The 17,291-nt window shown below is 45.5% G+C and overlaps 1 protein-coding gene across 4 annotated transcripts in view; it reads right to left on the bottom strand.

The window, feature by feature from the left end:
• The window catches only part of RHBDD1 (rhomboid domain containing 1), a 224,119-nt gene that overhangs the window by 154,820 nt on the left and 52,008 nt on the right, over positions 1-17,291 (bottom strand). For 3 of the 4 annotated variants that reach the window (XM_053597932.1, XM_053597935.1, XM_053597934.1), the window contains exon 2: positions 1,751-1,847. The gene's annotated coding sequence lies outside the window, so the exon portion shown is untranslated. The remainder of the gene's footprint in view (positions 1-1,750; positions 1,848-17,291) is intronic. The other variant, XM_053597933.1, reaches the window with a different exon arrangement.

Raw genomic sequence — 17,291 nt, 5'->3', positions numbered from 1 at the left:
AAATAGAAATTTTATCCTACATCCTGCCGAATCAGTTAATGAACAGGTATGATTTCTCTGACAAATATGGTCATGAAACTGTAACTGATTTTCCTTATAAACAAACTCGTAACCTAATGAAAAACCTACAAAGATACTGTGAAAAACCAACAAAGTTATTGAATAATTATTTCTACTCAAACTCCTGGTCAGGATTCTTTACATGCTCCATTTTTAAAAGAAATATTTGATTTTGATATATTACAATGAGTTTACTTCAAAATTTTTAAAGTCAACAAGCAAGTTTTAAAATACAAGCATACATTATCTTCTATTCCAATTTCTATATTGCCAGTTATCAATTGCCTGTTTTATTTTGACAACACCTTTAGCTTTTAAAAGTTACCTACTATGTGCCAAATCCTAGATGGAAATACAGTCTTTATTTTTTAAGAGGCTCACTTTCCACTAAGAAGTAAATTACCAACTATCATATGATGTTCTAAAGCCAATAGGAGAGGAAACCCAGAGGACAGGCCCCCAATTACCCTGAGGTGGCAACATGGCTGTCTTGAAGGGTGAACTGGAGTTATGGAGAAGGGGACAAGAGGGAGCTTCATGGCTCACTAGTCTTCCCTAGCCCTTGGACATGGGCTGACACTGGGACACACTTTGGCTGACAGAGTGCAGAGCAGTGATACTACATGAGCTCTGAGTCTAGACCTCAAGATGATCTATAGACTTCTCTCTCTTAAAACCTCTGCAGTAACCATATGGACAAGTCTGGGCCAGCCTGGTGGATGATGAAGGAAAGATACAGACTCCAGTCACCCTGATGGTCCTGATCATCAGGTAGCAACTGCCCCAGAAGCAAAGCTGTCCAGCTGAGCCCATCCTTGCCTGCTGATCCACAAAACACTGTGCTAAACAAATGGGATTTGGTTTACTCCACAGGCTTGGTGCAGTCTGTTATGCAATTACTCATAAAGAAGGCATCTGCTTTAGGGAGTGCTATCATTTGGATGTTTGCCTCCCCAAATCACATGCTAAAATGTGATCCTTGAAGTAGGAGGTGGAGCCTAATGGGAGGTGTTTGGGCCACAGGGGTGGATACCTCACAAATAGATGAACGCCCTCCCAGGGAGTGGTGCCCCCTACCTCCCCAGTCTCTTTTGCTTCCTCTCCTGCCATGTGATCTCTGCAGGGGCAGCTCCCATTCACCTTCCACAGAGAGAGGAAGCAGCCTGAGGCTCTGGCCAGATGCCTAATGTTGAAACTTACAGCACTGCCTCTTGGCCTTTGGCTAACATCAAGTAAAACTTAGAGCCAGTAGAACTGTGAGCTAAATAAACCTTTTCCTTTTGTTTAATAAATTACACAGCCTCATGTACTCCTTTATGGCAATACTAAAAGGACCGAGGCAGGAGAGAACAGTTTATATTCATGGGAAAAAGGTAATAAAAAAAGAGGGTGACAGAGACACAGACTAAAGATGAAAGTGATAAAAAAAAAAAAATCAAGTGTGTGGAGGGAAGATCCTTTTATTTTTAACAGAAAGACAAAAATATATCAGGTAGATATGGATAAATAGGCAAATTAAGGGACAGGATATTTAAAAAGTTCTCACCTACTGGTTTCTGTTTTCTGCATGGAGATTTCTTGGCCTTCAAATCAAATAAGTAATTTACCCTAATACTGTGAGGATTCTAACTCAGACAGCACACTGGACAATGCATGGGTTTTAGAGTAAAGACGGGCAGGATTCTCCTACTTACCAGCTCTGTGATGGAGAGCAAATCACTTAAACTTTCTGAACTTCAATTTTTTCACTGTAAACTGGGAATGATAACACGTCTTTGCCAGGGTTACTGTGAGAAGTGTAAGAAAAAAAAAATGTGCTGAATAAATGGTGGTTACTATTTTCATTTCTATAAAGTAATCTCATTTAGGTAAAAATTATTTCCTTTGCAAATAGTAGCATTTTAATAAGGTTCAAATGTACTTCCCATACCCCCATAGGAATTCTTATCAACATCACACCAAAGCAGTGCCTAGAAAAAGCACGCATACATCTATGTGTGTGCATATGCACATATACACACGTATGTAATTAGCCATACACACACATGAATGTACATGCACACCCAGATATTAGCACAACCCAAGTTTCTTTATTGACGAGGGTTGTTATTATTGTAGCTCTATAGCATTCTTATGAACTAGAAAATTCAATGACGTTTCAACTGAAATGGTCCCAAATAACTTTAGAGCAATGATCTATATTTTTCACAATGGAGCTCAAGTTAATGCTCAATTCTCCACCTACTATGACTTTTTTGCCATTCCCCTATTTATACAACACACATACACATGCATACATACATATACACATACATATATATGAGATATATGTATATGTATTTATTGAGATCTATATATATGAGAGACATATATAGATCAAATATCATTACCTATAATAGGAGCAGTGGAAAAATATGGACTCGGCTTGTAAGAAACCACAAAATAAAACCTTAAATGTCAGTGCAGACAGTGTCCTAAGATGCTGGGCCATACGTAACAGAAAATAAAAACCAGGTACATCCTTGCTTAATAAAAGGTCTCCCTCAATTGGAATCATTAGTGATAAAGAGTATAAACAAAAAAGAATTTCGCAGTCTTACTTCCCACTGTATATCCAGGCTCATGTTACACTTTCCCTTACTTCTGGCCGAATCCAAAGGTCTCTTTTCATTTGCACCCCTTCTCCTCCCAGGTCCACTTCCCCACCACCTACCACTCCTGCTCCCAAGGGACGCCTCACTCTCTGAACACGTCTTTCCTCCTTCCAACTCCCCACTGCCTGCTGTTCACTCTTCCTCTATTTTCCCCTGATATATATATACATATACATACATACACTCAAGGACCTCCATTCTCATGGTTTCTATAAGTCTTTTTATCAGAATGATTCCTAGATTTGTACTTTTCGGCCTTGATTTCCTAGCAGGTTTCAGGACCTAATCTTATAGGAATAATATAGTTTGCCCAATGTTTTGGTTTCTCAGAAACGAATTATCCTTTCTCACAGAGCAATAATTCAGTGATTACTTCATCCACTTATCTATTAGATAAATATTTATCATGTGCCAAATGCATGCAAGTCTCTGTACCAGACACTGGAGGTATAGCAAAGAATAAAAATTTATAATCCTAGTCCCTAAGTGGCCAAAATTCTATTTAAGGAAACAAAAAGAAAAATTAAGGTGTTCAACTTCTCATGAATGCACACTTAATGAGAAGGAAGACATGACCATAGCCAATGTGAGAATGCATAAATATCTTTTGGGCTCTATTTCAAAAACAGAGTACCATTAGATAGGTAGAACACAAGCTTTTAGTAGTCAAGATAAATCAGTCCTATTTCATAACAACTCTGTAGCCCAGTTTCCTTACTAATAAGATATCAAGTCAGTCATACAAGTGAGGGATGCAGCCTATTAGCAAGGTAATGCAGAAGAATCCAACTGGTCCATGTAAAGAACAAATCTGCAATTTCATCTTGTGAGCCAGGCAGGTACAGATGTAGAAACACCAAGGAAAATGGATCACAGTAAGTGAGCAATGACTATAAAATGAATAGTTCATGTCCTGCCCATCATACACACAGAAATTGTTAGTGTCCAGTGCTGTCAGAGACCACAGAGGCATCAACATTTCCAGCAACTTTGTAGGAGACACCTGGAAAGAAACACCTTGGCGATAAGGGACTGGGGAAGGGATTTAATATCACTGGTCTCTAGTTACAGAGCATGAGACGAGAACACCGACATTACTGCATATCAGTCTCCACACCTGTGGGTATCACTTGTATAAATAGCCTTGGGAGAAGCTAGTGGAGGCTCCTCCTTTGGCTCTGCTTCTTGCTTGGAGGACGCCTGATCAATGCTCCTACTAAGACTGCTGCTGAGATGCTTGCTCCTACTAATATAGACTGTAACTTCTAAGGTGCTTTGGCACCCAAGACCCGAACAAGACCTCCCTTGAGTAAGCTGGCACAGCAGTCCACATCTAGAAGCTGAGTGGGCCTGGTCTGGAGACCTAGTGTCCGGCTCCGACGAGGCCCCAGGTCGTAGCCCAACAAAAGGCAAAGAGAACTGGATAGTGGACATGGAAGAAAAAGGAAATACTTGGGAGTAGGCTTTGGTAGATGATAAGAAAGGAACCTTTAACTCTTTCCCCTGTATCTTCACCCATTTACAGCAGGAAGTAGTTTTGGAGAGGCACTGACCCCCCCACCCCCAAGTCCCTTACTGGCAGTTAAGAGTTCTGTTTGAAAGGGAAAGATTGAGGAAGAAAGAATATTACTAAGGGGGTTGGTGAAGAAACAACAGGGGAAGTGAAGTCTTGTAAGAAAGCTAAGACACGCGAGTAAAAGAAGCTGCTTAAAGAAATAGAGTGACAGTAAGGGATGCCTTTAGCAAGTAAATACCGTAAGTGAAATTTTGCCATAGAGTGTTGGGAATTTTGGGAAGGGTGTTGGAAATTTGAAGAATAAAAGAGAGAATGTACGAAGTTTGTTAAGAAATAAGAAGTTTCGTATGAGAACTTCAAGATAAGAAATGTAAGAAGTATGAGAAATTCTGAGATGAGAAGTAAGAGGTATAGGGAGTTCTGAGATAAGAAGTATAGGGGGTATAGGGCGTTCTGAGATGCGAAGTTTGGGAGGTATAGGGAGTTCTGAGATGAGAGGTATAGGAGGTAGAGGGAGTTCTGAGATGAGAAGTATAGGAGGTAGAGGGAGTTCTGAGATGAGAGAATAGGAGGTAGAGGGAGTTCTGAGATGAGAAGTACAGGAGGTAGAGGGAGTTCTGAGATGAGAGGTATAAGAAGTAGAGGGAGTTCTGAGATGAGAAGTATAGGAGGTAGAGGGAGTTCTGAGATGAGAGAATAGGAGGTAGAGGGAGTTCTGAGATGAGAAGTACAGGAGGTAGAGGGAGTTCTGAGATGAGAGTATAGGAGGTAGAGGGAGTTCTGAGATGAGAAGTCCAGGAGGTAGAGGGAGTTCTGAGATGAGAAGTCCAGGAGATAGAGGGAGTTCTGAGATGAGAAGTCCAGGAGGTAGAGGGAGTTCTGAGATGAGAGTACAGGAGGCAGAGGGAGTTCTGAGATGAGAGTATAGGAGGTAGAGGGAGTTCTGAGATGAGAGTATAGGAGGTAGAGGGAGTTCTGAGATGAGAGGTATAGGAGGTAGAAGGAGTTCTGAGATGAGAAGTACAGGAGGTAGAGGGAGTTCAGAGACGAGAGTATAGGAGGTAGAGCGAGTTCTGAGATAAGAAGTATAGGAGGTAGAAGGAGTTCTGAGATGAGAGTATAGGAGGTAGAGGGAGTTCTGAGATGAGAAGTCCAGGAGGTAGAGGGAGTTCTGAGATGATAAGTATAGGAGGTAGAGGGAGTTCTGAGATGAGAGTATAGGAGGTAGAGGGAGTTCTGAGATGAGAGTATAGGAGGTAGAGGGAGTTCTGAGATGAGAGTATAGGAGGTAGAGGGAGTTCTGAGACGAGAGTACAGGAGGCAGAGGGAGTTCTGAGATGAGAGTATAGGAGGGAGAGGGAGTTCTGAGACGAGAGTACAGGAGGCAGAGGGAGTTCTCAGATGAGAGCATAGGAGGTAGAGGGAGTTCTGAGATGAGAGTATAGGACGTAGAGGGAGTTCTGAAATGAGAGTATAGGAGGTAGAGGGAGTTCTGAGATGAGAAGTCCAGGAGGTAGAGGGAGTTCTGAGATGAGAGTATAGGAGGTAGAGGGAGTTCTGAGATGAGAAGTATAGTAGGTAGAGGGAGTTCTGAGATGAGAGTATAGGAGGTAGAGGGAGTTCTGAGATGAGAGTATAGGAGGTAGAGGGAGTTCTGAGATTAGAGTATAGGAGGTAGAGGGAGTTCTGAGATGATAAGTATAGGAGGTAGAGGGAGTTCTGAGATGAGAGTATAGGAGATAGAGGGAGTTCTGAGATGAGAGTAGAGGAGGTAGAGGGAGTTCTGAGATGAGAAGTCCAGGAGGTAGAGGGAGTTCTGAGATGAGAAGTCCAGGAGGTAGAGGGAGTTCTGAGATGAGAAGTACAGGAGGTAGAGGGAGTTCTGAGATGAGAAGTCCAGGAGGTAGAGGGAGTTCTGAGATGAGAAGTACAGGAGGTAGAGGGAGTTCTGAGATGAGAAGTCCAGGAGTTAGAGGGAGTTCTGAGATGAGAGTATAGGAGGTAGAGGGAGTTCTGAGATGAGAAGTCCAGGAGGTAGAGGGAGTTCTGAGATGAGAGTATAGGAGGTAGAGGGAGTTCTGAGATGAGAGTATAGGAGGTAGAGGGAGTTCTGAGATGAGAGTACAGGAGGTAGAGGGAGTTCTCAGATGAGAGTACAGGAGGTAGAGGGAGTTCTGAGATGAGAGTATAGGAGGTAGAGGGAGTTCTGAGATGAGAGTATAGGAGGTAGAGGGAGTTCTGAGATGAGAGTATAGGAGGTAGAGGGAGTTCTGAGATGAGAGTATAGGAGGTAGAGGGAGTTCTGAGATGATAAGTATAGGAGGTAGAGGGAGTTCTGAGATGAGAGTATAGGAGATAGAGGGAGTTCTGAGATGAGAGTATAGGAGGTAGAGGGAGTTCTGAGATGAGAAGTCCAGGAGGTAGAGGGAGTTCTGAGATGAGAAGTCCAGGAGGTAGAGGGAGTTCTGAGATGAGAAGTACAGGAGGTAGAGGGAGTTCTGAGATGAGAAGTCCAGGAGGTAGAGGGAGTTCTGAGATGAGAGTATAGGAGGTAGAGGGAGTTCTGAGATGAGAGTATAGGAGGTAGAGGGAGTTCTGAGATGAGAGGTATAGGAGGTAGAAGGAGTTCTGAGATGAGAAGTACAGGAGGTAGAGGGAGTTCAGAGACGAGAGTATAGGAGGTAGAGCGAGTTCTGAGATAAGAAGTATAGGAGGTAGAAGGAGTTCTGAGATGAGAGTATAGGAGGTAGAGGGAGTTCTGAGATGAGAGTATAGGAGGTAGAGGGAGTTCTGAGATTAGAGTACAGGAGGTAGAGGGAGTTCTGAGATGAGAGTATAGGAGGTAGAGGGAGTTCTGAGATAAGAAGTATAGGAGGTAGAAGGAGTTCTGAGATGAGAGTATAGGAGGTAGAGGGAGTTCTGAGATGAGAGTATAGGAGGTAGAGGGAGTTCTGAGATGAGAAGTCCAGGAGGTAGAGGGAGTTCTGAGATGAGAAGTCCAGGAGGTAGAGGGAGTTCTGAGATGAGAAGTACAGGAGGTAGAGGGAGTTCTGAGATGAGAGTATAGGAGGTAGAGGGAGTTCTGAGATGATAAGTATAGGAGGTAGAGGGAGTTCTGAGATGAGAGTATAGGAGGTAGAGGGAGTTCTGAGATGAGAGTACAGGAGGTAGAGGGAGTTCTCAGATGAGAGTACAGGAGGTAGAGGGAGTTCTGAGATGAGAGTATAGGAGGTAGAGGGAGTTCTGAGATGAGAGTACAGGAGGTAGAGGGAGTTCTGAGATGAGAGTATAGGAGGTAGAGGGAGTTCTGAGATGAGAGTATAGGAGGTAGAGGGAGTTCTGAGATGAGAGTATAGGAGATAGAGGGAGTTCTGAGATGAGAGTATAGGAGGTAGAGGGAGTTCTGAGATGAGAAGTCCAGGAGGTAGAGGGAGTTCTGAGATGAGAAGTCCAGGAGGTAGAGGGAGTTCTGAGATGAGAAGTACAGGAGGTAGAGGGAGTTCTGAGATGAGAAGTACTGGAGGTAGAGGGAGTTCTGAGATGAGAAGTACAGGAGGTAGAGGGAGTTCTGAGATGAGAAGTACTGGAGGTAGAGGGAGTTCTGAGATGAGAGTATAGGAGGTAGAGGGAGTTCTGAGATGAGAAGTCCAGGAGGTAGAGGGAGTTCTGAGATGAGAAGTCCAGGAGTTAGAGGGAGTCCTGAGATGAGAAGTCCAGGAGGTAGAGGGAGTTCTGAGATGAGAGTACAGAAGGTAGAGGGAGTTCTGAGATGAGAGTATAGGAGGTAGAGGGAGTTCTGAGATAAGAAGTATAGGAAGTAGAGGGAGTTCTGAGATGAGAGTATAGGAGGTAGAGGGAGTTCTGAGATGAGAGTATAGGAGGTAGAGGGAGTTCTGAGATGAGAGTACAGGAGGTAGAGGGAGTTCTCAGATGAGAGTACAGGAGGTAGAGGGAGTTCTGAGATGAGAGTATAGGAGGTAGAGGGAGTTCTGAGATGAGAGTATAGGAGGTAGAGGGAGTTCTGAGATGAGAGTATAGGAGGTAGAGGGAGTTCTGAGATGAGAGTATAGGAGGTAGAGGGAGTTCTGAGATGATAAGTATAGGAGGTAGAGGGAGTTCTGAGAAGAGAGTATAGGAGATAGAGGGAGTTCTGAGATGAGAGTATAGGAGGTAGAGGGAGTTCTGAGATGAGAAGTCCAGGAGGTAGAGGGAGTTCTGAGATGAGAAGTCCAGGAGGTAGAGGGAGTTCTGAGATGAGAAGTCCAGGAGGTAGAGGGAGTTCTGAGATGAGAAGTCCAGGAGGTAGAGGGAGTTCTGAGATGAGAAGTACAGGAGGTAGAGGGAGTTCTGAGATGAGAAGTCCAGGAGTTAGAGGGAGTTCTGAGATGAGAGTATAGGAGGTAGAGGGAGTTCTGAGATGAGAGTATAGGAGGTAGAGGGAGTTCTGAGATGAGAGTACAGGAGGTAGAGGGAGTTCTCAGATGAGAGTACAGGAGGTAGAGGGAGTTCTGAGATGAGAGTATAGGAGGTAGAGGGAGTTCTGAGATGAGAGTATAGGAGGTAGAGGGAGTTCTGAGATGAGAGTATAGGAGGTAGAGGGAGTTCTGAGATGATAAGTATAGGAGGTAGAGGGAGTTCTGAGATGAGAGTATAGGAGATAGAGGGAGTTCTGAGATGAGAGTATAGGAGGTAGAGGGAGTTCTGAGATGAGAAGTCCAGGAGGTAGAGGGAGTTCTGAGATGAGAAGTCCAGGAGGTAGAGGGAGTTCTGAGATGAGAAGTACAGGAGGTAGAGGGAGTTCTGAGATGAGAAGTCCAGGAGGTAGAGGGAGTTCTGAGATGAGAAGTACAGGAGGTAGAGGGAGTTCTGAGATGAGAAGTCCAGGAGTTAGAGGGAGTTCTGAGATGAGAGTATAGGAGGTAGAGGGAGTTCTGAGATGAGAAGTACAGGAGGTAGAGGGAGTTCTGAGATGAGAAGTACTGGAGGTAGAGGGAGTTCTGAGATGAGAGTATAGGAGGTAGAAGGAGTTCTGAGATGAGAAGTCCAGGAGGTAGAGGGAGTTCTGAGATGAGAAGTACAGGAGGTAGAGGGAGTTCTGAGATGAGAGTACAGGAGGTAGAGGGAGTTCTGAGATGAGAGTATAGGAGGTAGAGGGGAGTTCTGAGATGAGAAGTACAGGAGGTAGAGGGAGTTCTGAGATGAGAGTATAGGAGGTAGAGGGAGTTCTGAGATGATAAGTATAGGAGGTAGAGGGAGTTCTGAGATGAGAGTATAGGAGGTAGAGGGAGTTGTGAGATGATAAGTATAGGAGGTAGAGGGAGTTCTGAGATGAGAGTATAGGAGGTAGAGGGAGTTGTGAGATGAGAGTATAGGAGGTAGAGGGAGTTGTGAGATGAGAGTATAGGAGGTAGAGGGAGTTGTGAGATGAGAAGTACAGGAGGTTGAGGGAGTTCTGAGTGAGAGTATAGGAGGTAGAGGGAGTTCTTAGATGAGAGTATAGGAGGTAGAGGGAGTTCTGAGATGAGAAGTCCAGGAGGTAGAGGGAGTTCTGAGATGAGAAGTCCAGGAGGTAGACGGAGTTCTGAGATGAGAGTATAGGAGGTAGAGGGAGTTCTGAGATGAGAGTATAGGAGGTAGAGGGAGTTCTGAGATGAGAGTATAGGAGGTAGAGGGAGTTCTGAGATGAGAGTATAGGAGGTAGAGGGAGTTCTGAGATGAGAAGTCCAGGAGGTAGAGGGAGTTCTGAGATGAGAAGTACAGGAGGTAGAGGGAGTTCTGAGATGAGAGTATAGGAGGTAGAGGGAGTTCTGAGATGAGAGTATAGGAGGTAGAGGGAGTTCTGAGATGAGAAGTCCAGGAGGTAGAGGGAGTTCTGAGATGAGAAGTCCAGGAGGTAGAGGGAGTTCTGAGATGAGAGTATAGGAGGTAGAGGGCGTTCTGAGATCAGAGTATAGGAGGTAGAGGGAGTTCTGAGATGAGAGTATAGGAGGTAGAGGGAGTTCTGAGATGAGAGGTATAGGAGGTAGAAGGAGTTCTGAGATGAGAAGTACAGGAGGTAGAGGGAGTTCAGAGACGAGAGTATAGGAGGTAGAGCGAGTTCTGAGATAAGAAGTATAGGAGGTAGAAGGAGTTCTGAGATGAGAGTATAGGAGGTAGAGGGAGTTCTGAGATGAGAAGTCCAGGAGGTAGAGGGAGTTCTGAGATGATAAGTATAGGAGGTAGAGGGAGTTCTGAGATGAGAGTATAGGAGGTAGAGGGAGTTCTGAGATGAGAGTATAGGAGGTAGAGGGAGTTCTGAGATGAGAGTATAGGAGGTAGAGGGAGTTCTGAGACGAGAGTACAGGAGGCAGAGGGAGTTCTCAGATGAGAGCATAGGAGGTAGAGGGAGTTCTGAGATGAGAGTATAGGACGTAGAGGGAGTTCTGAAATGAGAGTATAGGAGGTAGAGGGAGTTCTGAGATGAGAAGTCCAGGAGGTAGAGGGAGTTCTGAGATGAGAGTATAGGAGGTAGAGGGAGTTCTGAGATGAGAGTATAGGAGGTAGAGGGAGTTCTGAGATGAGAGAATAGGAGGTAGAGGGAGTTCTGAGATGATAAGTATAGGAGGTAGAGGGAGTTCTGAGATGAGAGTATAGGAGGTAGAGGGACTTCTGAGATGAGAAGTCCAGGAGGTAGAGGGAGTTCTGAGATGAGAAGTCCAGGAGGTAGAGGGAGTTCTGAGATGAGAAGTACAGGAGGTAGAGGGAGTTCTGAGATGAGAAGTACAGGAGGTAGAGGGAGTTCTGAGATGAGAAGTCCAGGAGATAGAGGGAGTTCTGAGATGAGAAGTCCAGGAGGTAGAGGGAGTTCTGAGATTAGAGTACAGGAGATAGAGGGAGTTCTGAGATGAGAGTATAGGAGGTAGAGGGAGTTCTGAGATGAGAGTATAGGAGGTAGAGGGAGTTCTGAGATGAGAGGTATAGGAGGTAGAAGGAGTTCTGAGATGAAAAGTACAGGAGGTAGAGGGAGTTCAGAGACGAGAGTATAGGAGGTAGAGCGAGTTCTGAGATAAGAAGTATAGGAGGTAGAAGGAGTTCTGAGATGAGAGTATAGGAGGTAGAGGGAGTTCTGAGATGAGAGTATAGGAGGTAGAGGGAGTTCTGAGATTAGAGTACAGGAGGTAGAGGGAGTTCTGAGATGAGAGTATAGGAGGTAGAGGGATTTCTGAGATAAGAAGTATAGGAGGTAGAAGGAGTTCTGAGATGAGAGTATAGGAGGTAGAGGGAGTTCTGAGATGAGAAGTCCAGGAGGTAGAGGGAGTTCTGAGATGATAAGTATAGGAGGTAGAGGGAGTTCTGAGATGAGAGTATAGGAGGTAGAGGGAGTTCTGAGATGAGAAGTCCAGGAGGTAGAGGGAGTTCTGAGATGAGAAGTCCAGGAGGTAGAGGGAGTTCTGAGATGAGAAGTCCAGGAGGTAGAGGGAGTTCTGAGATGAGAGTATAGGAGGTAGAGGGAGTTCTGAGATGATAAGTATAGGAGGTAGAGGGAGTTCTGAGATGAGAGTATAGGAGGTAGAGGAAGTTCTGAGATGAGAAGTACAGGAGTTAGAGGGAGTTCTGAGATGAGAGTATAGGAGGTAGAGGGAGTTCTGAGATGAGAGTATAGGAGGTAGAGGGAGTTCTGAGATGAGAGTATAGGAGGTAGAGGGAGTTCTGAGATGAGAGTATAGGAGGTAGAGGGAGTTCTGAGATGAGAAGTATAGGAGGTAGAGGGAGTTCTGAGATGAGAGTATAGGAGGTAGAGGGAGTTCTGAGATGAGAAGTATAGGAGGTAGAGGGAGTTCTGAGATGAGAGTATAGGAGGTAGAGGGAGTTCTGAGATGAGAGTATAGGAGGTAGAGGGAGTTCTGAGATGAGAGTATAGGAGGGAGAGGGAGTTCTGAGATGAGAGTATAGGAGGTAGAGGGAGTTCTGAGATGAGAGTCCAGGAGGTAGAGGGAGTTGTGAGATGAGAAGTACAGGAGGTAGAGGGAGTTCTGAGATGAGAGTATAGGAGGTAGAGGGAGTTGTGAGATGAGAGTATAGGAGGTAGAGGGAGTTGTGAGATGAGAGTATAGGAGGTAGAGGGAGTTGTGAGATGAGAAGTACAGGAGGTTGAGGGAGTTCTGAGTGAGAGTATAGGAGGTAGAGGGAGTTCTTAGATGAGAGTATAGGAGGTAGAGGGAGTTCTGAGATGAGAAGTCCAGGAGGTAGATGGAGTTCTGAGATGAGAAGTCCAGGAGGTAGACGGAGTTCTGAGATGAGAGTATAGGAGGTAGAGGGAGTTCTGAGATGAGAGTATAGGAGGTAGAGGGAGTTCTGAGATGAGAGTATAGGAGGTAGAGGGAGTTCTGAGATGAGAGTATAGGAGGTAGAGGGAGTTCTGAGATGAGAAGTCCAGGAGGTAGAGGGAGTTCTGAGATGAGAAGTCCAGGAGGTAGAGGGAGTTCTGAGATGAGAGTATAGGAGGTAGAGGGAGTTCTGAGATGAGAGTATAGGAGGTAGAGGGAGTTCTGAGATGAGAAGTCCAGGAGGTAGAGGGAGTTCTGAGATGAGAAGTCCAGGAGGTAGAGGGAGTTCTGAGATGAGAGTATAGGAGGTAGAGGGAGTTCTGAGATGAGAGTATAGGAGGTAGAGGGAGTTCTGAGATGAGAGTATAGGAGGTAGAGGGAGTTCTGAGACGAGAGTATAGGAGGTAGAGGGAGTTCTGAGACGAGAGTATAGGAGGCAGAGGGAGTTCTCAGATGAGAGCATAGGAGGTAGAGGGAGTTCTGAGATGAGAGTATAGGAGGTAGAGGGAGTTCTGAGATGAGAGTATAGGAGATAGAGGGAGTTCTGAGATGAGAGTATAGGAGGTAGAGGGAGTTCTGAGATGATAAGTATAGGAGGTAGAGGGAGTTCTGAGATGAGAGTATAGGAGATAGAGGGAGTTCTGAGATGAGAGTATAGGAGGTAGAGGGAGTTCTGAGATGAGAAGTCCAGGAGGTAGAGGGAGTTCTGAGATGAGAAGTCCAGGAGATAGAGGGAGTTCTGAGATGAGAAGTCCAGGAGGTAGAGGGAGTTCTGAGATGATAAGTATAGGAGGTAGAGGGAGTTCTGAGATGAGAGTATAGGAGGTAGAGGGAGTTCTGAGATGAGAGTATAGGAGGTAGAGGGAGTTCTGAGATGAGAGTATAGGAGGTAGAGGGAGTTCTGAGACGAGAGTACAGGAGGCACAGGGAGTTCTCAGATGAGAGCATAGGAGGTAGAGGGAGTTCTGAGATGAGAGTATAGGACGTAGAGGGAGTTCTGAAATGAGAGTATAGGAGGTAGAGGGAGTTCTGAGATGAGAGTATAGGAGGTAGAGGGAGTTCTGAGATGAGAGTATAGGACGTAGAGGGAGTTCTGAAATGAGAGTATAGGAGGTAGAGGGAGTTCTGAGATCAGAGTATAGGACGTAGAGGGAGTTCTGAAATGAGAGTATAGGAGGTAGAGGGAGTTCTGAGATGAGAGTATAGGAGGTAGAGGGAGTTCTGAGATGAGAGTATAGGACATAGAGGGAGTTCTGAAATGAGAGTATAGGAGGTAGAGGGAGTTCTGAGATGAGAGTATAGGAGGTGGAGGGAGTTCTGAGATGAGAGTATAGGAGGTAGAGGGAGTTCTGAGATGAGAGTATAGGAGGTGGAGGGAGTTCTGAGATGAGAGTATAGGAGGTAGAGGGAGTTCTGAGATGAGAAGTCCAGGAGGTAGAGGGAGTTCTGAGATGAGAGTATAGGAGGTAGAGGGAGTTCTGAGATGAGAGTATAGGAGGTAGAGGGAGTTCTGAAATGAGAGTATAGGAGGTAGAGGGAGTTCTGAGATGAGAGTATAGGACGTAGAGGGAGTTCTGAAATGAGAGTATAGGAGGTAGAGGGAGTTCTGAAATGAGAGTATAGGAGGTAGAGGGAGTTCTGAGATGAGAGTATAGGACGTAGAGGGAGTTCTGAAATGAGAGTATAGGAGGTAGAGGGAGTTCTGAGATGAGAGTATAGGAGGTAGAGGGAGTTCTGAGATGAGAGTATAGGACGTAGAGGGAGTTCTGAAATGAGAGTATAGGAGGTAGAGGGAGTTCTGAGATGAGAGTATAGGAGGTGGAGGGAGTTCTGAGATGAGAGTATAGGAGGTAGAGGGAGTTCTGAGATGAGAGTATAGGAGGTGGAGGGAGTTCTGAGATGAGAGTATAGGAGGTAGAGGGAGTTCTGAGATGAGAAGTCCAGGAGGTAGAGGGAGTTCTGAGATGAGAGTATAGGAGGTAGAGGGAGTTCTGAGATGAGAGTATAGGAGGTAGAGGGAGTTCTGAGATGAGAGTATAGGAGGTAGAGGGAGTTCTGAGATGATAAGTATAGGAGGTAGAGGGAGTTCTGAGATGAGAGTATAGGAGATAGAGGGAGTTCTGAGATGAGAGTATAGGAGGTAGAGGGAGTTCTGAGATGAGAGTATAGGAGGTAGAGGGAGTTCTGAGATGAGAGTATAGGAGGTAGAGGGAGTTCTGAGATGATAAGTATAGGAGGTAGAGGGAGTTCTGAGATGAGAGTATAGGAGATAGAGGGAGTTCTGAGATGAGAGTATAGGAGGTAGAGGGAGTTCTGAGATGAGAAGTCCAGGAGGTAGAGGGAGTTCTGAGATGAGAAGTCCAGGAGGTAGAGGGAGTTCTGAGATGAGAAGTCCAGGAGGTAGAGGGAGTTCTGAGATGAGAAGTCCAGGAGGTAGAGGGAGTTCTGAGATGAGAGTATAGGAGGTAGAGGGAGTTCTGAGATGAGAGTATAGGAGGTAGAGGGAGTTCTGAGATGAGAGGTATAGGAGGTAGAAGGAGTTCTGAGATGAGAAGTACAGGAGGTAGAGGGAGTTCAGAGACGAGAGTATAGGAGGTAGAGCGAGTTCTGAGATAAGAAGTATAGGAGGTAGAAGGAGTTCTGAGATGAGAGTATAGGAGGTAGAGGGAGTTCTGAGATGAGAGTATAGGAGGTAGAGGGAGTTCTGAGATTAGAGTACAGGAGGTAGAGGGAGTTCTGAGATGAGAGTATAGGAGGTAGAGGGAGTTCTGAGATAAGAAGTATAGGAGGTAGAAGGAGTTCTGAGATGAGAGTATAGGAGGTAGAGGGAGTTCTGAGATGAGAGTATAGGAGGTAGAGGGAGTTCTGAGATGAGAAGTCCAGGAGGTAGAGGGAGTTCTGAGATGAGAAGTCCAGGAGGTAGAGGGAGTTCTGAGATGAGAAGTACAGGAGGTAGAGGGAGTTCTGAGATGAGAGTATAGGAGGTAGAGGGAGTTCTGAGATGATAAGTATAGGAGGTAGAGGGAGTTCTGAGATGAGAGTATAGGAGGTAGAGGGAGTTCTGAGATGAGAGTACAGGAGGTAGAGGGAGTTCTCAGATGAGAGTACAGGAGGTAGAGGGAGTTCTGAGATGAGAGTATAGGAGGTAGAGGGAGTTCTGAGATGAGAGTATAGGAGGTAGAGGGAGTTCTGAGATGAGAGTATAGGAGGTAGAGGGAGTTCTGAGATGAGAGTATAGGAGGTAGAGGGAGTTCTGAGATGAGAGTATAGGAGATAGAGGGAGTTCTGAGATGAGAGTATAGGAGGTAGAGGGAGTTCTGAGATGAGAAGTCCAGGAGGTAGAGGGAGTTCTGAGATGAGAAGTCCAGGAGGTAGAGGGAGTTCTGAGATGAGAAGTACAGGAGGTAGAGGGAGTTCTGAGATGAGAAGTACTGGAGGTAGAGGGAGTTCTGAGATGAGAAGTACAGGAGGTAGAGGGAGTTCTGAGATGAGAAGTACTGGAGGTAGAGGGAGTTCTGAGATGAGAGTATAGGAGGTAGAGGGAGTTCTGAGATGAGAAGTCCAGGAGGTAGAGGGAGTTCTGAGATGAGAAGTCCAGGAGTTAGAGGGAGTCCTGAGATGAGAAGACCAGGAGGTAGAGGGAGTTCTGAGATGAGAGTACAGAAGGTAGAGGGAGTTCTGAGATGAGAGTATAGGAGGTAGAGGGAGTTCTGAGATAAGAAGTATAGGAAGTAGAGGGAGTTCTGAGATGAGAGTATAGGAGGTAGAGGGAGTTCTGAGATGAGAGTATAGGAGGTAGAGGGAGTTCTGAGATGAGAGTACAGGAGGTAGAGGGAGTTCTCAGATGAGAGTACAGGAGGTAGAGGGAGTTCTGAGATGAGAGTATAGGAGGTAGAGGGAGTTCTGAGATGAGAGTATAGGAGGTAGAGGGAGTTCTGAGATGAGAGTATAGGAGGTAGAGGGAGTTCTGAGATGAGAGTATAGGAGGTAGAGGGAGTTCTGAGATGATAAGTATAGGAGGTAGAGGGAGTTCTGAGAAGAGAGTATAGGAGATAGAGGGAGTTCTGAGATGAGAGTATAGGAGGTAGAGGGAGTTCTGAGATGAGAAGTCCAGGAGGTAGAGGGAGTTCTGAGATGAGAAGTCCAGGAGGTAGAGGGAGTTCTGAGATGAGAAGTACAGGAGGTAGAGGGAGTTCTGAGATGAGAAGTCCAGGAGGTAGAGGGAGTTCTGAGATGAGAAGTACAGGAGGTAGAGGGAGTTCTGAGATGAGAAGTCCAGGAGTTAGAGGGAGTTCTGAGATGAGAGTATAGGAGGTAGAGGGAGTTTTGAGATGAGAGTATAGGAGGTAGAGGGAGTTCTGAGATGAGAGTACAGGAGGTAGAGGGAGTTCTCAGATGAGAGTACAGGAGGTAGAGGGAGTTCTGAGATGAGAGTATAGGAGGTAGAGGGAGTTCTGAGATGAGAGTATAGGAGGTAGAGGGAGTTCTGAGATGAGAGTATAGGAGGTAGAGGGAGTTCTGAGATGAGAGTATAGGAGGTAGAGGGAGTTCTGAGATGATAAGTATAGGAGGTAGAGGGAGTTCTGAGATGAGAGTATAGGAGATAGAGGGAGTTCTGAGATGAGAGTATAGGAGGTAGAGGGAGTTCTGAGATGAGAAGTCCAGGAGGTAGAGGGAGTTCTGAGATGAGAAGTCCAGGAGGTAGAGGGAGTTCTGAGATGAGAAGTACAGGAGGTAGAGGGAGTTCTGAGATGA

Source organism: Nycticebus coucang, chromosome 7 (assembly GCF_027406575.1).
Source record: "Nycticebus coucang isolate mNycCou1 chromosome 7, mNycCou1.pri, whole genome shotgun sequence".
Taxonomy (NCBI): Eukaryota; Metazoa; Chordata; class Mammalia; order Primates; family Lorisidae; genus Nycticebus; species Nycticebus coucang.
The sequence above is the reverse complement of the archived record's forward strand: the minus strand, read 5'-3'. Positions and strand labels throughout refer to the sequence as shown.